The following is a 19,748-nucleotide window of genomic DNA, read 5'->3' as shown; positions in this document are numbered from 1 at the left end:
GTTTCCAAAGGCTTTGTCTTCTTTCCTGTTATATGCGTCAAATTAATGCGTCAGAAACTTTTGAGAAGTACTGCGTTTTTACTGGGGGAAAGAAACACGATCACCGATATGCATAAAATCTGATATGAGGGAAGCGTCCCCGGTTTGACCTGTTGTTTTTACTGAAAGTATATATTTTTTCATTGCGTTTATTTAAGAGGATATATTTCCCAACATTGATTGATTTTAGGTGTGAAAGCTTGTTGGTATGAGTAAGCTATAATTGCAAAGCTGTTAATCTGTAAGGTTTACTATGACATGGTCCACACTGGAGAGTTATGACACCATCCCTACTTGAGAGGCTGTCCACAAGGTTTAGGAATGTGTTCATGGAAAAGTTTGACTATTGTTTAACAATCACATCCGGGAGATAATACACTAATGTTGGACCCTTTTGATCCCTTCCAAAAGGGTTCTGACGGATTGAGTTTTCAGTAAGTTTCTGATGATCTTCCAAAACGTTGGAATGATACAGAAATGATGTGAAAGGGGTGGAGACTTGCAATGCTCTTATATGTTGTTAGGCAGTTTGATGTGCAGGCTATAACCAATGACTTCATCATACTTACAATTCAACTTAAAAATGGACACAAGGTGACAAGCTTAAGTCACTCACCTTCATATCAGGGGTTAATAACGATACTATATAGTAAAAACACTCCAGTGTCAAAGCAAGTGGAGCTTTAGATGTAGTTGTTGGTTGTTTTGTGACTTCCTGAATGATGTGATTCTTTTCTTTTTCAGATATCTTAGCCTACTTCATGCTTTAGTCTACTTCATGTAGTCAGACAGGAATGATTTCTTTATGGTCCAGTTTTGGGAATAATCATGCTGTTTTTATTGTAGCTCCTTCCTACAGTGGCTTCAGGACATAGCTATTCAACCAAGTAGTGCCCTTATGTCGTTTTTTTCAATTATCATCAGAAGTTCTAAGGTGGAAAAAACAAATAGTCTGATTTATGTCTTGATAGGTGCAACCTGAAAGTCAGTATGGTTGCCATGCACCTTGTCAAACCAGTAATTCACAATAATGTCTGTATGTAAACATGTGCCTTCTGTGTTTATAAAATATAAAATGTTTTCAACATCAATTTCTTCTCATATCGCTAAAGGTTAATTGCCTGGACGCAGAACAGGACATTAAGAAAACATTAGTGGCTTCTCGCTTTTACCTAGAAAACATTCATTCAAATGGTAACTTAAAACCAGTGGAAACTGTACCTTTCTTTGTGCAACTTCAAATGACGGACAAAGTTGGAAGTTGTTCCATTTCCGTCTGTTTCTCGTCAACATGTTTTGCATGTTGCACTTCGTATTTTTTTTGTTGAGTTCTTAGTGGTTTATGTACCAAAAAGAAATTAGTCTTGGGAGCATAATTGTTTTGATTTTTTTTTTTATTTTTAATCTGGGTGACTTGCAAAATGTGGAAAAAAGAAAGATGGGCTGCATCTGTTCATATGGAATGAGTGAAATAAATTACTGGTGCGCACTTTGTAAATATCTGTTTTAAATTTAAAAATATCAAGTCGGATTCAAGTCCCAAGTTATTGTTGTAAAAGACCAAGTCACAAGTCACGTGACTCAAGTCCCCACCTCTAAAATCTCCTAGTGCTGTTTCTGTTTTTTTTAGCTAGCAATAGCACTGTAGCACAGCTAGCTGTTTCAGGAAGTTAGGGCAAAACAAGAATTTAAACCCTTTGAGTCTTTGCTTCATAGGTCATGGAGTCGTTTATGATGCGGTTAATGAATTTTGCACTTTGTGAACCATTTTCATTGATAGTGACTTTAATGAGTGTGTTCAGTAGCTTCCTGTAGTCGTTGCTGAGGACATTCCTATTAATACTCTCAATGTTGCTGTGATACAAGTTCATTTGGCACTGAGTCATCAGCTGGTGGCTCAGCTGTGAAAAACTGGAGATATTGCCCTTTTGCTACAGACATATGCATAAAATATAATGCATTCAAGCTGTGGAGCATTAGTTCTGAGACTATGTAATCTAATCCATTCTTCTGTTGGGCATCAAATGCAGACCGAGCCTCCAAGCCTCATTACATTATTTTCTTATATCAGCTGGATTTAAAACAAGATCCCTTGGTTTATTTAAAAGCTTACTTTTTCTGCCAGTGCCTTATCACCTCCTGTTCTTGAGAGTTGTTTTGTACATAATGTCTGTGTGCCACTGGAATGCAGGGGTGTCTTTTTTCTTTTCTTTTGTGTGTTTGCAGACAAAAGACAACTTTATTTTAGATTTATTTTCTTTCCTTTTATGCTAATTAAAGGTTTTTCTGCACTAAACAGAAGCTACATGTACTCAACTAGCTATTCTGTCTTACAAGACATAAATCTATGTATTTGTCTATTAAGGTAAAAATAAGCATGCTAAAACAAATGATAAGCCATCACAACTCTTGGAATTGCACCGTTTCTCCCTTTCACACTTCATTCTCTTCTTTTTCACTATCTAAGCAACTTCTGATTGTTATAGTCTTTGTACATGTCATGTTAGATACTAATGAGGCTCTTACTTTGATAGCTCGTCATGGATGTTTTCTGTATCAAACCAGTCTAACGACTAACACAAGTAAATGTAGGTGTACAAAGAAAACTACTGGACTGTGCGCAGTCACATCTTAGTTTCTTATGGGCTTGAATCTGTGGAGGATCTCATCACAGAAACTTATTGCTCTCTTGTTCATTTAATTAGTACATCGGGTTAAAGTGTGAATTGCTGCTGCGACGTTCTATCAGGGACATGCTTGAATGATTAAACAGTGACCCTGAGGAGTGAACTACGGGGAGATTAATTGTAAGGTCAGCGTCGTGTGGGTAGTTCTCATTTCACCAAGCTCGATAACCTTTTGTTCTACGTGATTGTGATGCTCTGTCGAGGTAGCATGATGAACTTGTAACTCGCATCTTTTCAAGCTGTTCCTTATGAATATTACTGAGGGAGCCTGTTGAGATACAGCATCACAAACTGTGTTAGTATGAGAGGGTGTAAGGGTGGCTTATTGCCAAGAGTTCAGACTTTGCCTCCCTGCATTACAACTGACATTTCATTTAAATTAACATGAAGTTTAAATGTTTTGTTTTAAACATTCAAAATATTTTAAATGTACTATATCCAATCAAAGTAGTATTTCATTTAGATTTTTTTTTTTTGACATGATAAGCATTCAGTTTTGAACCTTACGACGACAACTTATTTGTCATCATTGTGTGTAAGTTGATTCATATAAAATAAAATGGTTAGTCTTCACGGCCTCTTGTTTTGACTCGTATCAGAAAGTCCAGTGCGGAATTTGGAATATCATAAAATCATTGCTTAGAGACTAGCTTATTATTTTAGAGAACGGTGCTTGATTTTTGCTAGTTTATTTTCCCCGACTCATAAAACTCAGCTGGTTAAGTTGAGTTGGGAAGTCTCTGGACCTTAAAAGTCAAAAACCAGAGGTTCCCACAACGTTACCATGTTAAAAGTGTTAGGCCTCTGTGCTTCTATTACATTGTACTCATGGCAGACATTAAGAGTTCACCGAGTCGTAAAATAAACGTTATCTTACAGATGTGCTCAATTAAGCACTCGCAACCCGACGTCTTCCAGCCTTACTGACAGGTTTTAATTGTCTTTGAGATTCTTCACAGCTCTTTATTACATCAGAGAAATGCAAATGGTGCAGAAAACGCTCCGTTTACAGAGGAGCACATGCAGAGTTTGAAGAGGAAGGCTCGCCTCAGCAAAGAGCCGATAGCGTTGAAACTGAAAAACACTGTAATAACTCATTAAGTATTTAAACATGTCAGGAAACAACCTTTGTAAACTTTGTTTTTATTTCTCGTCTGTATTCTTGTAGCACTTTAGATATTTCAGTTTTCTCTTTTGTTGATAAGTATCACTTTTGTTGTCTTTTTGTGTGGTGTGCATTTTTACTCAGCCACGCTGAATACCTTGAAGAACCACCTTTTCCTGCAATTTATGCATAGCAAGTTTCTTGGCTTAGTGTCTTTTAACAGCTTTACAATTCGAGAGACAAAATGTCTTTCCAAAAATCAACTCTGACGAGCTTTACTATCCACAGCATCGTGCTGCCACCACCATGTTTCACAGTAGATATGATGGATTTAACATTAGTGTTTTGCATAACACTTTAACTTTTGTGTCGTCTCACCAGATCACCTCCCTCCACGTGCTTCCTGTGTACTCTCTGCAACTTTTTCAGATTGACCATTTTATTTCATTTTATTAAAATATATTAGAACAAAGGGGGCTGATAACAAATGCACACTAATGTTTTTTAAAATGGATATTTTTACATGTAGAAGATACTGAATATCATACATCATTTTCCTTCAACTTAATTATGTGGACGTGTCACATAAAATTCCTTGTAAAATGTACTAGTATTAGTTTTTTTTAATAAAATGAGGAAAAGTTTCAAAGAGCATAAATACTTTTTTAAGGTACTGTGTATTAAAGTTTGCCAGTTTTAGCTCACTCTTCTACTGAAGAGGTATATACAGTTTAGCTGTCTAGCTTTGCATGATTCAGCGTGCCAGAAGCATCACATTTCACTTTAACAGCCACCTGAAGGACTTGTATGTCAAAAAGAATGCACACCCATGCAAAAAGTCAGTTTTATTAGCCTCAGCGAAGCTCATTTTCTTGTTAGCTGGCTTTCCTAAATAAATATTTCTTTACCTCTACTCAGTGTTACACTTCCAACAACAGGAATGAAGTGCCTGAGATTTAAAGAGCTAGGCAAAACACAACATCCTTGACTTGCATCATTAATTAAAAGCCACATAAAAAAACTTGAAATTGAGTGATTTGATCCCCCCTTTTTTTTAGATATTCAGGTCTATTCCAGAAAATCTGAATTATGGACAGAAACTGAGTGCCGCAGATGCGTTTTTGGGGAGTGAATGTTTGCTTTACTCTTTAAGCACTTGCAGCTAATGAGTAGTAACACGTTAGATTTTATTGTGTATCTATCTGACTCATGACTCCCTGTTTGGCATCCTCTCACCACCTTCCGAAGTGCAGGCTTGCCAATATTTTCCAGTTCTCATCACATTCCCCGTCTTTGCAGGTTGTTATCGTTCTCTCATTAGCTTATTCTCCTTTGAGTGCAGAGTTTCCATCAGTTTTAACATTTTTCTCCTTCCATCTTTGGCGCTTCCCTCTCATTTGCTATTGCACAGCGCTCCTCCTCCTCCTCCTCCCCCTCCCCCAATCCCTTCATCCACTTTCTCCTTCTCAGTTGTCACTCCCCAGGGGAAGTGGAGGTATGTAAATTGTTTTCGCCTTCATTTATGCCCCACTTGCTATCTGTCCATCTTCGTGAACCGCCCCCCCGCCTCCTTTCTTTTATTCCCACCTAAAAGCTTAGAATTGCACCATTAAATAACAGCAACAGGAAACTTCCCAAAGTCTTTTTCTGCAGCAATTAAAATCGTGTGTCAAATGATAAATCTTCGCAGTCTTGTGGTATGTTCTTGTCCTGAACAGATTGAAGCTCCTGTCGTTCTGTAGCTTGAAGGTTGACTCATTTGCAGTTCCAAATTGGATGAATGTTGCCTCGCATAATTGCTCCCTGTGGTATGAAGTTAATTAAAACAGCGTGTAGGTACTAAAGGTGCAATGGGACGGCGCTAGACAGCCGAGCAGACAAAGGTGGGTGAGAAGACATCTCAAAGTTAATGTTGTCATGTTCTGCTCTACATTTTGCCTCTGGTAATATTCATGTAAATCACTACACAGCCAGAGTTCTGGGCTGTCTTTTATGTACTCTTCTCCTTGTCTCACCACACAGGTTTTATGTTGGCGATTGAAAGAGATAAATACTTTATCTTGTGAATAATTTCCGTCTTGATCATTATCCTGACCGATCATTAGCTTTCACCTTTCTGGCAAATTACAGCTTGTATGTATGTATGTGTATATATACACACACACATTATAATCTTCTGTTATTTATAGTAGTTCATGATGGCATTCTAAAAGTTTCCCAGTGCATTTTGAAGCAAAACAGGCCCACAGCATATTATACTTAACAGAGGCCAAAAGATCTTTTCCCAGATTTATACCTTAAATCAGGATTTAACTGGATTGCATGTTGCCAAAAAGATCTCGAACTTGACCTTGTCTGACTAAAGCATAGTTTCAGTTTAAGTCCCAATTGACTTAGACTTTCCATGTTTACATTTGTGATTGTAAGGGACAGAAAGGCCTTTTTGTAGTATCACTGTCAGTCGGGATGTAGCTTTGGCAATTTGGGCAACATGGACTTAAGATAATGTAATATTTTGCTGTATTAATAATATTTTGTTGATAATAATAAATGTGTCAGGAAAAAGAATTCTTAAATCCATCACACTTTTTTTGTTCGGCACTCCATAATTACATGATATTTTGATCCCTCGGCACTTGGAGTTTCCGAACATCAGACTATGTCTATATCACGTTAAATTTCAGTTTTATTAGGGTAACGATGTTCCTCTTCATGACTTGTCAGATTTCCAGATGCTTTAAGCTTTTTCAATTTGTAAACTGACTGCAGATGTGGGTAAGTTTACGTGAGTAGTAGCTGAGTAGCTACTTTCCTTGCACCATTTCCTGACTTATCAAGTTATGTGTGGGTGATTGGGTTTCCAATTTTGAGGAGTGGCTTGGAGGAACTGACCTCAGTATCACCCTACCTTTACACACAAAGTAAACATGATTATATAAAAGTAATTCATATTTTCTAAAGACTATTTAAAAAGTAATGCAGAATTTTGATAAAAAGTTTTACAGTTTGTCAAACGCTCTGCTTTTTTAACAGACTATTTGATTTACTTTTAATTCTTTCTCACATGCTAAAATATATATTTCAATTGAACGGGAAAGCAAAAAAAAAATTGTGGACAAAATGGTATCTAAATACATAAAGAGTGAATCTTATTCCTAATATGGTATTTCCCCCCCACATTAAATTAAAATGTATTCAGATTAAAGGTTGGATTTTACACATATTTGCGTGCGAGGTTGTGCTTTTCCTATCAGTCTGCCACTGTAAGAATGGATTTCAGCACGTAAACCCTTTGCATGTAGAGCTGTGCATGCTCTTTCCCCAGGGCGTTCAGGATCTACTGTAAGTCAATCTGAGCACCCCGAGGTGGAATTTTTTGTCCCGACTTCATGCGGCGCGAAGACGGCCTAAAAGACCCAGAAATTGATACAGATGCCTTTGTGTGCTTGTTCTGGCCGCTGCATTCCAGCTGCGGAGCTCGGTAAACACAGAGGGAGCGCTTCTGAACAGTGTATCTCTATGTTTGTGGTATTTAGGCTTTCCCAGCTAAAAACCTTTCAGCCTCAAACCCTACTGACCCACCATGATAAACGGTTACAGAAAGAGCCTCTCAGTCACACGGATAAAGTTCTCCCCTCACCCCCAAAAAACAGTGTGGGATGTTTGAGATGACAAAGAATCCCGGAGTCTTTAAAGACAACCGAGTCTGTGAGGGTCGACTTGGGGTGTTCGTGATCTCTGTTTTCAAGTTGCTCTTATGTGATGACAGTTGCACATTGTGTGATTTATAGCATTTGTGCACATGTGCTCCAGGAAGCAGAATTTTGCTGCTGTGTCAGTTTTTATGTGTTGCCTGCATCATTTTTACTTTATAGGTGCATGCTGGTGAGTTTGTAGGAGTTAATCGCAGGTTTTCTGCAGGAATAACCCACCGAGTGAGTCTCTCTGTGTGCATTGTAGTAATAGATACTTCTTCAAACCCTCTGAGCACTGTTCAGTAATACGGCTCCATGCTTGATTAGTCATTTTCCATAGCTAGCTGCTTTTGTGTTTAATTCAATAACTGTCCGTAATTTCTACTTTAAGTATCCATTCTCCTGTTTGCCCCGTTTTTGGTGTCCATGACGATCATAAATGCTCAGCCACTCAGGCAGCTCATGAGTCCAGATTTCTGTCACTTGGCAGAGGTCTAAGAATTAATGGGTTTTTGTCAGAACATTACCAAAGCGAAAACCCCAATAATTCTAGATTGAGACGTTACAAACCTTTGCTTCACACCGTTGAAGATGGTGTCTGTTCGCCAAATTTCGCAATGCAGTCTGCAGACTGATATTACTGGGATGCAACCTTTTGAGTACTTTTCTCACTGAGGTTATCAGACATTTGTCCCATTTCCCTCTTGTGTTGTGTGTCTTCAGAATGGGTGATTAAAGGCTTAAATGGAAGCATAACAAAGTCCTTAAACATTCCCAAGGTTTAAAGGATTTCCTCTTGTAAGATCAGCAGGTGCTTGTATGCTCCCACTCACTTTAGGATCTTTTAGCCCTTTGTTCAGACTTGAAGAATTGAACAGCTTCCATGTCCAAAAGTAAAAACAGGAATCTTTTCCCTACAGGAAGATAACTGGTAGCGCAACAATGACCTGTTTTCTTTAAATGAGTTGGTGACCTATAACATTGGAACATCTTTGTAAAATACAAGAAAATAAAGTTCTACTTTCCGTTGTAAAAAAAAAATCATTTGAAAGCCCCTAAATAAATTGTTTGCCAACGATATTAAATAAACGTAAACTCTGAACAAACTCACTGGTGAAAGCACAGACAGTTGAGTAAGTCGGCAGATCAGAGCTGCCATTGTTGACTGCTGTCGCATCGTAAAAGTGCCTGTGGTTTGCCAAATTGAAGTGAACATTTGTCTTTTGACCAGAAACTGTGAGCTTGAAGAAAAGCCTGGCAACCTCTGAGTTGTTTTTATTCAGAGTGAAATGGAAACCCTGCCATGAGAATGTTGAATGATATTGGTCGAATTGTTAAGCATACCACAAACTGAAGGCTAGTGCAGCAGTGGGCTTATAAGGAAAAGTAAGAGCTGTTGCATTTTTTATTGTCTCGCTCAAGCACATGCTGTCTCAGTGTTTTCAGCTATGAAGTTCACCTCAGGATATTACTCCATTTTTCAGTAACCTGGTCAGGTAAAGCTGAAACTAGGAAAACTAAATCAAAAGGGCGAATAAGAACTTATAGATTTGCAAACCTTTTCAAGACAGTGAAGGTAAATCCCAATGAAATGAAATGTGAGTCAGGGCAGGAGACAAAATGAGTTTTTCCTCAATGCTGTTTGCTAAATTAGCTGCTTAATTCTTTTCAGCAGTGCCTCACTCAACATGCATCTGGGATTAGGTTTGTGAGTCTTTTGCAACTTCGCCTTTTTAAACGCTGCCTGTTACGTCAGGCTAAAAGTCAACTTTCCCTGGCATTAGCCTCTACGGTGCTGCTGGCAGTGGACAAATGTTGATGTTTCTTTTTCTGTGTTGGGAGTTAAAGGACTTTAAAAAAAAACCTTCACCGGCGTCAACATTTTGGTTTTGATATTTTCTTGGTTTTCTGGTTGTTTTCAATTTTATAACTGTAGAATAAACAATGACAAAGTACATCATGGGAATCTTCAACCATGATGTGACCATTTTATTCCTAACAGAAGGAGAAACTACGATTTTACAATTTGTTCTGTCATTAATTTTTTACAACCTGTGAGGTTGTAACCTGTGAGGCCTTAGTATTGATTTTTTTTTTTTTTTTTTTACCACAGAGAAGCACGCTCAGTTATGTCCTGTAAATTCAAACCATATTTCTGGAAAATTTAATATTTTATTTGCTCAAACATATTTTATGAAAAAAAAAAGAATTACACCCAAGTAAATTTGACTCTGGATTTCTATAGAGGCGGATATTTACAAGTTCCTAGAGGCTCTTTTTGTCTCTTCTTTGCTTGGACTGATTCAGTCAGGGACGTAGTGTTTTTGCAAGGCTCTATAAACTTTTCAAGCTATGTGAATGTGGATTACAGGGGGACTAAAGTGAAATACTTATACCAAATTTTTCTAATTAACAGTATCATATGTTGATTTAGTTAATCTTTTCTTTACTGTTGCCACATAAATCATCTCAGTTTTTCTTTAGTTTTCTCTCTATTTTATGTTATTTTAATAGTTAATCTGCGGAACAATGATGGCAATTTGTGCTTTGGATGAACAATGTGTCTGCTCAGACTTATTGTCCCACTTGCTGTGGCTGAAAGAGAACCTAAAGTCTGGTCTTCAGATGGCTAATTACAAAGTTTTCTATTAACTTTTTGAGTAGAGTTCCCACCTATATAAATCTGACTTTTAATTAATGTATCACCCAAGATAACAGATTTAAACTCATTCTGTCACTACTCAAAGCTTGCCATGTGATTTAGCAGCAGTTTTTTTTTTCCATTAAACTAGTCAAGGTTGCAGAGGAAGGGGGAGGGAGAGGGGGAGAGATTGAGGACGAGTGGAGCGCGCCTCACAACGTGCCAAGGTCACCATCTCGCCTGTTCCTTTTTGCTGGGAAACTATAAGTCTTGGACTGAAGATGTGTTGCATTATGCTGGAGCTTCTTGAGAGTCTGAATAAATCAAAACAGAGAAGGACACCTTTTTTGCTCTCTCACCGTCTGTCTTTATGTCTTTCTTAAATTAACTTCATCACAAAAAAAAAAACCATTTTTGAATAATTTTGTGGAATGAAAAAGGATCTACTCGTGTGCTTTTCCTTAGCTGTATTGACCACTCAAAGCATTTTACACTAGAGTCGCATTCAACCAGCTGCATTCGCAATTAGTACACATCCACATTGATACGCAGATTTGTGAGCAAATTGGGGTTCAGCACAACAGCTTGTGACCGTGGAGCAAGCTTGAAATGAAATCACAGTTTATGGATTTCATTGCACATTTTCCTGTACTGAGTGTCCAATCAGCACTTTACTTAAAGTAATGAAGTGTTGGTTAAAAAAAAAAAAAAATTGTATGAAATTTCTATTTGCCTAATAAAAATGTCAAGAGATGCAGGATGTGACATTCTTCGATCGGCAGTTTTTGTAAGCAAAATTGTTTATGCTTCAGTTTGAAATAGTGACACTGTAGTGCTATTTTTGGACAATCCTGAGCCGGGATTCGAACCCAGGACTTTCACAGCGAAGGCAACTGAGCTGCAATGAATGAAACTCCCCCATTCTGCTGAATTCTTGTAACATTTTCACTGTGCTTCGTCTGCGTTGTCTGATTTAGAGTTTTTAACATTGAAAAACATGTAAATATTCCCCAGTTTCTTATCCAGTGTGCCCACACATTGAGCGTCCGCGGCAGCAGCAGCATTAGTCAGGACATCTGGGATAGATCCACTTGCTTAAAGCTTCATGAGTTATCTTTCTTGCTCTTACCATTAAGCTGAGTAGCAGCCTGAGGTGAGCTTCTGTTGTTGTTAAACAGGCCGTGAAGTGAAACTATGGTAATCCTCGTACCCTGATGATGCCTTTGTGGCAACAAAAAATGTTGATGAGCGTTTCATCTGCGAAACAGCCACAGCCCGGATTATTCTTCTATTAGCTTTGCCAACAATTTGCTAAAGGTCGTGTTGATCTTTGACCGATGTGGAACAACAAGTCGGCAAGTGTAAATCTTTCAGAAGCTTAACCAATATGCTGATGGTTGGATTTTTTTTTTTTTCCTCAGGCTGGATGAAGTCATGGTTCATGTTTTCATTTGCTCCCATGTTTATTTTCTGCCTTCAGACTTTGTGGTCATAAGAAAATGGATTTAAAATTTGTCACTGGATATTTCCCTAGTTGTTCTTCTTTTAAATTGAGTCCAAAATGCAAACTGTAGCTGTATAGTTAAGATGTTATATGTTTGCTTTAATTTACTGCAAATAACACTGGTGTCAAAATCAGCAGTAAAATTAAACAAGTTTGTGAGAGTAACCATTGAGGGCGTAGGTTTTTCTTCTGCCTGTTTGTACTAATCAGTGTTTGGGCTTTCTTATCGCTCCTGCCTGCTACTGTTATGTGTAGAGCTACAGGTTTTTCCTAGCATCTGAGACTAAACATCAGTGATTGTTTTGGCTCTCTCAGACTCAGCTGAGACGAGCAGATTCTCCATCTGCGAGCCACCTGCTTTACCTCGTGTCACCCTGGCCGCTCTGTGCTGTCCACGTATCAGACTTTCCTCCGTTTCCTGCAGATGTTGCGCACTGTCCACATGCCTGGCCCTCATCTTGTACTTCACTGCTGTGCTGCACCGAAGGATAATGCGGCTGCATCTCGGCTCGCCGTGCTCGGCGCTTCGAGAGCAGAGGTACGGTAACGGCAGACAGGCCGGGCTTAATGCTGCCTCCGGGGCACGCTGCTGTGTTTGTTCTTTTTGCTGTCTGAAGGAGCAGGCTTAGTTCCCGGTGTTTGTATTTTCATTCATGAGTGTCTGACTTGTTTGGCTGCATAGACAGCACTGCGACAAGAAAGGCTCAGCTAGGAAAGGGAAGTTTTACAACAGTAGTAGCAAGACCTGTTTTGACCACTGTGTACATTTAGGAGCTTTATAGCAGGGATTTTGAATTAAGGGTGTATTATGCTAGCGGTAATGGGCCTCTTCTGAACTGCGACTGGAAGGTGACCCACTTCCTGCCTCTGTCTGCATTAGTACCCATTCATATCTTGTTGACAGAAAGTGTAAGCAGAAAGGTCAAGAGATACAGACACTGCCCAATGTTGCAAAAATGTTGTTAATGGTTTTAGCAAGATTACAGTGAAAACATTTTTGATTTAACCCCCTAATAACACAAAAATGTATATTGTACTGATATTTTCAAAGAAATATTACTACTAGTGCAATTATTATTGCCTATTACAGTAAGAATAAAGTTACAAATTAATAGATCCCAAGATTTTTAAAATTGTAATCAGTTAAGATCTCCATTTAGGTGACTCTCATGGCTGCTTCATTTACTGTAACTCCAGATTGGCTGGTAACAGAGGCGAAACCTAACAGCCGGACTTCAATTTCAAACATTTTGTAGCCGTTTATGCAACAATAGACAATTTTAATTTTTTTTTTAGACCCTTGCGCATTTTAATTGTGCTGTTGTTTAGACAAAGGACAGTGATTACCCACGTAGCAAATGGAGGAAGAAGGTGTTGCGCCACCAGTTATCTTCCTGTAGGGAAAAAACATACTGAGAATTGAGCATTCAGAGCACTCCTGGTCAGAGTAACCGCCTGATGTAAAAAGTACAATTGTGAATAATAAAGGTAACAGAGTTTTAAGTGAACACTATTTTATGCTTACTTGTTTTTATTAGTTTGTCAGTCTGACACAAAAAAACGTTTATGTGTTTTATTTTCAGGGCATTTCGGCCTGGAAGATCACTGGTGGCACATTACCTCTTACCTCTGCTTGTCCCACAAATAAACGTTGGCTGCAGTGTAAAGAACTACCCAATTTAAATTTGACTACTATTTAAAAGTTCATAAAATAGCGTTCTAATGAACCGCTGACATTTTTTAAAACTGAAGTTGGTTTCAGACTGTATAAACCCACTTTGGTTTGGACCCCTTCCAGGTTTTGACTTCAGGGATGGGAATAGGCTAACCTGGATTTATACCAAATAGTTATCGACTGCTGGTAAAATATAGACTGTTCCATCAAACTCCTCATAATAGATAGTTCTTTCATCTATAAGCAAAATTTCAGAGTCTGTTTTTTCAAATCGTTTTATTATTTTGTTGTAAATTCTGATTTAATTGGAGAGGGGTGGAATAACTCTTAAAACTAAGCGCATTGTGTGAATGTGATTCAAATGGTCCCAGTAGTCTTTAGTCTTTAGTTTTTAGAGCAATGCAGAATGTGGCATTAACAAGTGACAAACTAACAAGAAAGTAGTTCAATGAAAACATTAAAAGACAATCTAAATATAATTATTATCAGACTTTTTAAGTCTGATAATAATTGTTATTGCCGCTAACATTTCTAAGAATTGTTTGTGATGGACTTGATTTTCTATGTGAAACTAAACACTGAGACTGAGGAGCAACAGGTGGAGGAGGGGCTGTTCTGCCTTACACTTTATTTGGAAACGTATTAAAATGACATCAAAACACTAACAACTGCTTTAACAAACGTAGCTGTTTTCAAACCGCAGTTTGAAAACAGCTACAGTTTTGTATGTAGACTTTTTAAAACTTGATATTTGGAACCAGACGATGCCTCCTGCTTGCACTTTTTATTTATTGTAATTTTAGTTAGGCTCACATAATTTCAGTGACATCCTACCCGCAGAAATATAAAACCAGACTTGAGAAATGCCCATGACTGCTTCTCGTCTTTCCCCTTTTCTTCCCTTCTCTTTCTCTGTTGTACATAAATGTGTATTACATGTAATTAACCCATAAAAGGCAAAAATAAGTTCTTTGAATCTTCAGCTCCTGTCCAAAAATAGTCAGCCTCCGGCCTCATTTTATTTCTCTGCCACAAGCTGAGCCCCCACCCACAGTCGTTCTCTTTAACTTGACAATAATAGACCAACTACAAGCAGAGCTCAAACGAGTGGTTTTGAACTCGCTGCAGAAGGGATGAAAATGTTTTTAGCAGTGGCCAGTCACCACGCTGTTTGGGTGGAGGAGATCTGGCACCTGCGTATGACTGACCACTTGGGTATGAAGCCTCTAAGTCGGCCAGTAAATACAGGGAAGGCAAAGTATGAGTGGTGGAAATGTTTTTAGCAAATAAATAAAGAGAGAGAAAAGAAAAGTGGGAGACAAGCAATTAATAGAAAAGCGGCAGGGAGTTTAAATTTGAGGGTTTGTAATTTAAAGGGCGAGGCCAGAGATGGGGCATCTGTCAGGCAAAGGGAGGGCTGTGTGGTGAGCCTGTGCACCATGCGGGACATGGAAGTTAGGAAAAATAAACCAAGCATCTCTGAGACGGAATATAAAAAAATATATATAAAAAAGGAAAACTGCGTGCATGGAAAATATTTAGAAAACCAGCTACACCATATTATTCAGAGAGCATGAGCTCATGTGTGGCTGTGTGTGTGTCTGAATAGTACTGATGAGCCGTTGGGAGCTGGTGAAAAAAGCAGCATGCCTCCAACAGAGCAGGCAGGCAGACAGGCAGACAGGCAGGCATTCAGCGTGGCAGATAGGCAAAGAGCGAGCACCGGCAGGGTGGGGAGCAGTGTTTTGGTGTGACCGGGTTCTGGAGCCACAGAGGGCAGGACGGTTTGTGTGTGCACCCTGAATTAAGGGGTGGGGTGGGGGATGTTTGATGCACAACCGCAGCTGTGGTTGTGAGGAGGGGTGGCGAGGTGTGTGGACATGGAAGGGACAGAGAGACAGCTGGCAGGCCAAAGGGTACGTGTAACGAGGAGTGTGTGTGGCAGCCACAGTGACTCCTTTGTTCCCACTCACTTGTGCCAGTCACAGCGAGTGGATGGCCTATCTGTGAAGTGACTGAACCCTTTCATTGCACCTAGACCAGATAGACAGTCTAGCTTCACGCTCAGCCTCTGCTTGTATGAATAGGCGTGACACAACACATGCATGACCTACCGGAGGAGACGAAACACGACGCAGAGTTCAGGAGAACTCATGAGATAAGAGGTTTTAGAATTTTTTTATTTTTTATTTTTTTTTGCACAAAGGTTTTACAAATCACATACTACTGTGTTTTTAAAGCTTTGGATCCCAAACATATTGGCTTCTGACTCGCGAAATAATGTTGTAGGAGACTCATGACTCCCACCGCTTGAATGCTGAAAGCCAAACTGTAACATCATAGGTCTGATATACTTTTTCTTTCTTATTTCTTGCGGTATTACTATACATATAAATGTGCTGCTTACACATCATTATTGTTATAAAGCTTGTTTTTTTTTTTTTTTAAGATCCAACTGCTGTGGATTTGAAACCTGTGGGGTCTTGGACCCTACTTTTAAAAACCTCAGTTTCAAAAAAATCTGTAATCTGTGACGAATGGCAACATCTGGACTGAATGGTGCTGCAGCGACACAACTCAAAAGTTTTGGCTTTAAAACTATATTCTTAATGTTTGAAAAATTCACAACGAAATAGTCTACTGGATTCAGCAGGTGGCATTAACTACGTCTACATTCAAAAGAAGGAGATCCTAAGCACGGCTATAGTACTGCTACCCTTTGGTCTCAGTGATGAACTCTTCACATCAAAGGTTTACTTGCCTGAATTTGATTTTAAAAGCTCCGATTGTTGCACTTAAGATGTATCGTCATCGGGTTCAGTCTGCTTTCACCTACAGTGTGAACATAGCCTAAGGTGAACGTTGCTTTGAAAAACTGTGTAGTTGCTATTTGTAGCAGCATTAGCCAATAGTTGTATTTTGTCTGGGTAGACATATTGTTCAAAGGGCCATTTATGTTCCCATAATGCAAAACAATTGGTCCGTTTGTTTCTAGCACTGCCCTCATGTTTTTAATATATTTATTAAGTTGGCATTTTATGATTAGTGTCCAAAGCAAGTTTCAGACAATGGTGATTGTGGAGGAAATGGCAAGAATCTACATTCTCAGAAAGAGATCTGATCTGTACGCCGATCAGATTTATCACGACATGTGGACGGAGAAGTTCCTCCGTTTCTGTCACTTTCATTATCTTTTTCTTTTCCATTCTTTTTTTGTCGGTCACATGTTAGCTTTATTACGCCACACAGCCCTCACAATTAGCAGTTGCTCACGTAACACACCAGGACAAGAACTACTTAATTTCTTATTTCAAAAGTGTCAAGAACGTTGACAAAAGTGTCAACGTTCTTGACACTTTTGTGTTTTGTGCTTTTTAGCAAGTGCAAAACAACTCAATTCAGAGACACTTTCAGAGTGAATGTTTTACTCTAAAACCATTGTATCTAAGCAATACAATAATTGCTTGGATGTTGTCCTCCAGGCAAAGTCACACTCATGGCAAATTTTCTACGACGAGGCCACGCACCCTCCATGTTTGTCTTCTCACAAGGAGTTTGTTATGACAGATGTTTTTCACAATAGATCCAATAACCATGCATTCCATAATGTTAGTGCTCCCATATAACACTTATTACGCTCGCGATGATAGTCATCAGTGGTAACATAATTGCAGCACCAGTAGCCTGTGTCCTCGGCTAATTTAATGAGTGCTGTTTGTGCAGCCTCTGGAGTTACGGTGTAATAAAGTCTTTTTCTCTCTCTCTCTCTTTTTTTTCTTTTTTCTTGTGCACATGTGCACCATTACTGTGCTGGTTTAGGAGAAAATGTTGTCATTCCCTAGAATGAGTTCATCAGGGTGCAAAGTCACATGAGAGCCATTATTTGATCTCTCTTGTATAAAAAATAATCTATACAAGTGTGTGTTGATGTAGGCATTTATCTTTTGCTACACAATAATACTCTTCGGATTACCAGAAGTCTTTTAAAACCACACGCTAATGGAGGGAGGATTTACTTAATAGCTTATTTTCCTCTCTTTATAAAAGTTTAACCCCACCGTACCCAGTTTGTCTCTACCAACTGCATTTTATAACGATTCTAGATGTTCGGTAAGCTTTGGTGGTGCTTGACTTCCTCTTCTGAGAATCTGCTACATTAATTTCAAGTAGGACATGTAAAAATAGCAATGAATCTTTGCGCATCTCAATCTAGGCTAGCTCGAGCCAACAGGGGATAGAGCATTCAAAGCTGGGCGAAATGACGGTCAAACTGGCACTTAAGTGGAGGGAATGCTCTCAAAAATGTGCCGTAGTGGCAGTTTAGGTCTTAACACATTTTAAAGCCACTGAAGAGGCAGCAACGGATTATAAATTGGTGAGTTATGATTATGGCATGACCTTTTGGTTATTACGTGCTTCAGTGGAGATGGTAATCCTCTTAGCTATTGAATTTAGCTAAGTGGAGACCATGTTTCCGTGTATAAGATGTATATAATGTCCACTGCAGTTAGCAGTTTGTGAGACTAAAATATGGCTTGCAAATGACACCAGTTCTGCCTCACCTTTTGTTTTTTCCTAAGCAATGAAAATCGCACAGCGCCCCAGACGACCCTGGAAAAGATGTGTATGGAAATGCGATGTATAAGTAAAATACATCTTATTTTACTTATGCGATGTATTAACTTAAACATCGCATAAGTAAAAGAAAAAAAATGTGGAAGGAAACAAAGTTTTTCTCTCTCATAATCTTTTCTCTGCTGCTCACCTCACGTTTTCTGGAGGATTTATGTTCTGGGACTGAGATGATTGTTGGTAGAAGGTTGATGGGCAATTAGTGTAATAATTATCATCCATAACAATTTTTAATTTGTTGTGCCAGCAGTAAACATTACACAATAATGTTGACACACCTCTAAAACTACTTACTTGTTACTTAAATTTTTTTTTTTTAGAATAGCAATATCTATCAGTATTTCTGAAAACATGAATAAATGCAGTTGCACTTCTTAAAATAAGTGCAACTGTTTCCTGAAGTAGCCTATTCAGTAATAAAAAAATAAATTCATTTATGTATTTATTTTTATTTTTAATAGCAGTGTTTGTGTTGTGTGGCTCTGGCTGTCACAATATTCAGTCTCAGACATGCAATCTATTTCCAAACAATTTGCTAAATTTCACAATGCTTTTTATCATCACTTATCATTTTTATAATAAACACCTCCTTTAAGTCTGCATCTCCCATCCCTTGTGTCCGACGTACTTTTCCTTCATTTATTTTACTCTATATTTTATAACCTGACCCAATTATAACTCATAACCATTTTTCTGACACAGGTAACAGAGTTTATTTAAATGTCCTGGTTTTTCCCATGCTTTCTAACAAGCTTCCCAAAGGGCCTTGGAAAGGGAAACAGGCCCAGATACTTAACCATGCATTCTTGTTACCCTTGAACCAAGTGCTATTTTTACAGTCTTGCATAAATAATAAAAATGTCTTTATAAGATTCATTGGCTTGAAGTACAGTATTTGAAGTGTATAATAAGGGAGAAAAAGCAAAGCAGCCACATTTGTAATTAGCAAATAGCAGAAATAGGAAAACATTCTTTGTCAGATATCTTGCCTTAAAGGTTTCTCAGTGATTCTTGAGAAGAGGGACAAAACCGGTCCTACAGATAAAGCACAAAATTTGAATAAAATATACACAAAATGTAATTTTTTACAATATCTAACTAAACTAACCATGTGAGCACAACAATGTATGTTTTCCTGGTGCTTGCTGAATATTTTTTATTTTAAACTTTGTAGTAGATGGATGGTGTCTTTAAAAGTCCTTGTCCTGGAGCAGAACTCAATACATTATAATAGTTTAAAACAATTAAAGGAATACTAAGATGATATATTATGACAATTATGAATAAGTATTCAAATAAATAATTCTAAAAGTATCAATAAATTGAATAAAAAATCATTTTTATATATTTTCCAACTCCATTGAAATTTGTCCCACGTTTTTGTCAACACTGTCAGACATAAAAAGAATGTAAAAAAAATAAATAAAAAAATCAGGCATTATTGGGGGCCATCGGAACTTCTGAGGACCCCATGACCACTTCCTTTTCTTCCTTTCTCTTCCTTTGCTAAGAGGGCTAAGCAGCGCTGGTTTGCTTTTGTTATTCTTTAGTTTTTTCTTCTCCTTTATTCCGAAGTTGTTCGTCACAACCGTGATATGTCAACACCATAACTGACAATTTAAAAAACTTTGATGAAATATTGTGAAATAAATGCTTAACTTTGGTGTTTGTACTGTAAAGATTTCATGGACCTGATGAGCTACAATATGGCCTCCATCAGAGTAACATCATATAAATTGAGGTAGTGACTCTTTCAGTGATAGTGTTGAC

At 38.2% G+C, this 19,748-nt stretch overlaps 1 protein-coding gene across 3 annotated transcripts in view; it reads left to right on the top strand.

Moving 5' to 3' along the window:
* elmo1 (engulfment and cell motility 1 (ced-12 homolog, C. elegans)) overlaps positions 1-19,748 on the top strand; it is a 103,466-nt gene that overhangs the window by 1,040 nt on the left and 82,678 nt on the right. The window contains exon 1 of one of the 3 annotated variants that reach the window (XM_044138681.1): positions 12,037-12,209. The exons of the other annotated variants lie outside the window; for them this stretch is intronic. The gene's annotated coding sequence lies outside the window, so the exon portion shown is untranslated. Of the gene's footprint in view, positions 1-12,036; positions 12,210-19,748 lie in introns of those variants that run through there. 3 annotated transcript variants of the gene reach the window in all.

The sequence above is a fragment of the Gambusia affinis genome, linkage group LG14 (genome assembly GCF_019740435.1).
Source record: "Gambusia affinis linkage group LG14, SWU_Gaff_1.0, whole genome shotgun sequence".
Classification (NCBI taxonomy): Eukaryota; Metazoa; Chordata; class Actinopteri; order Cyprinodontiformes; family Poeciliidae; genus Gambusia; species Gambusia affinis.
The sequence above is the reverse complement of the archived record's forward strand: the minus strand, read 5'-3'. Positions and strand labels throughout refer to the sequence as shown.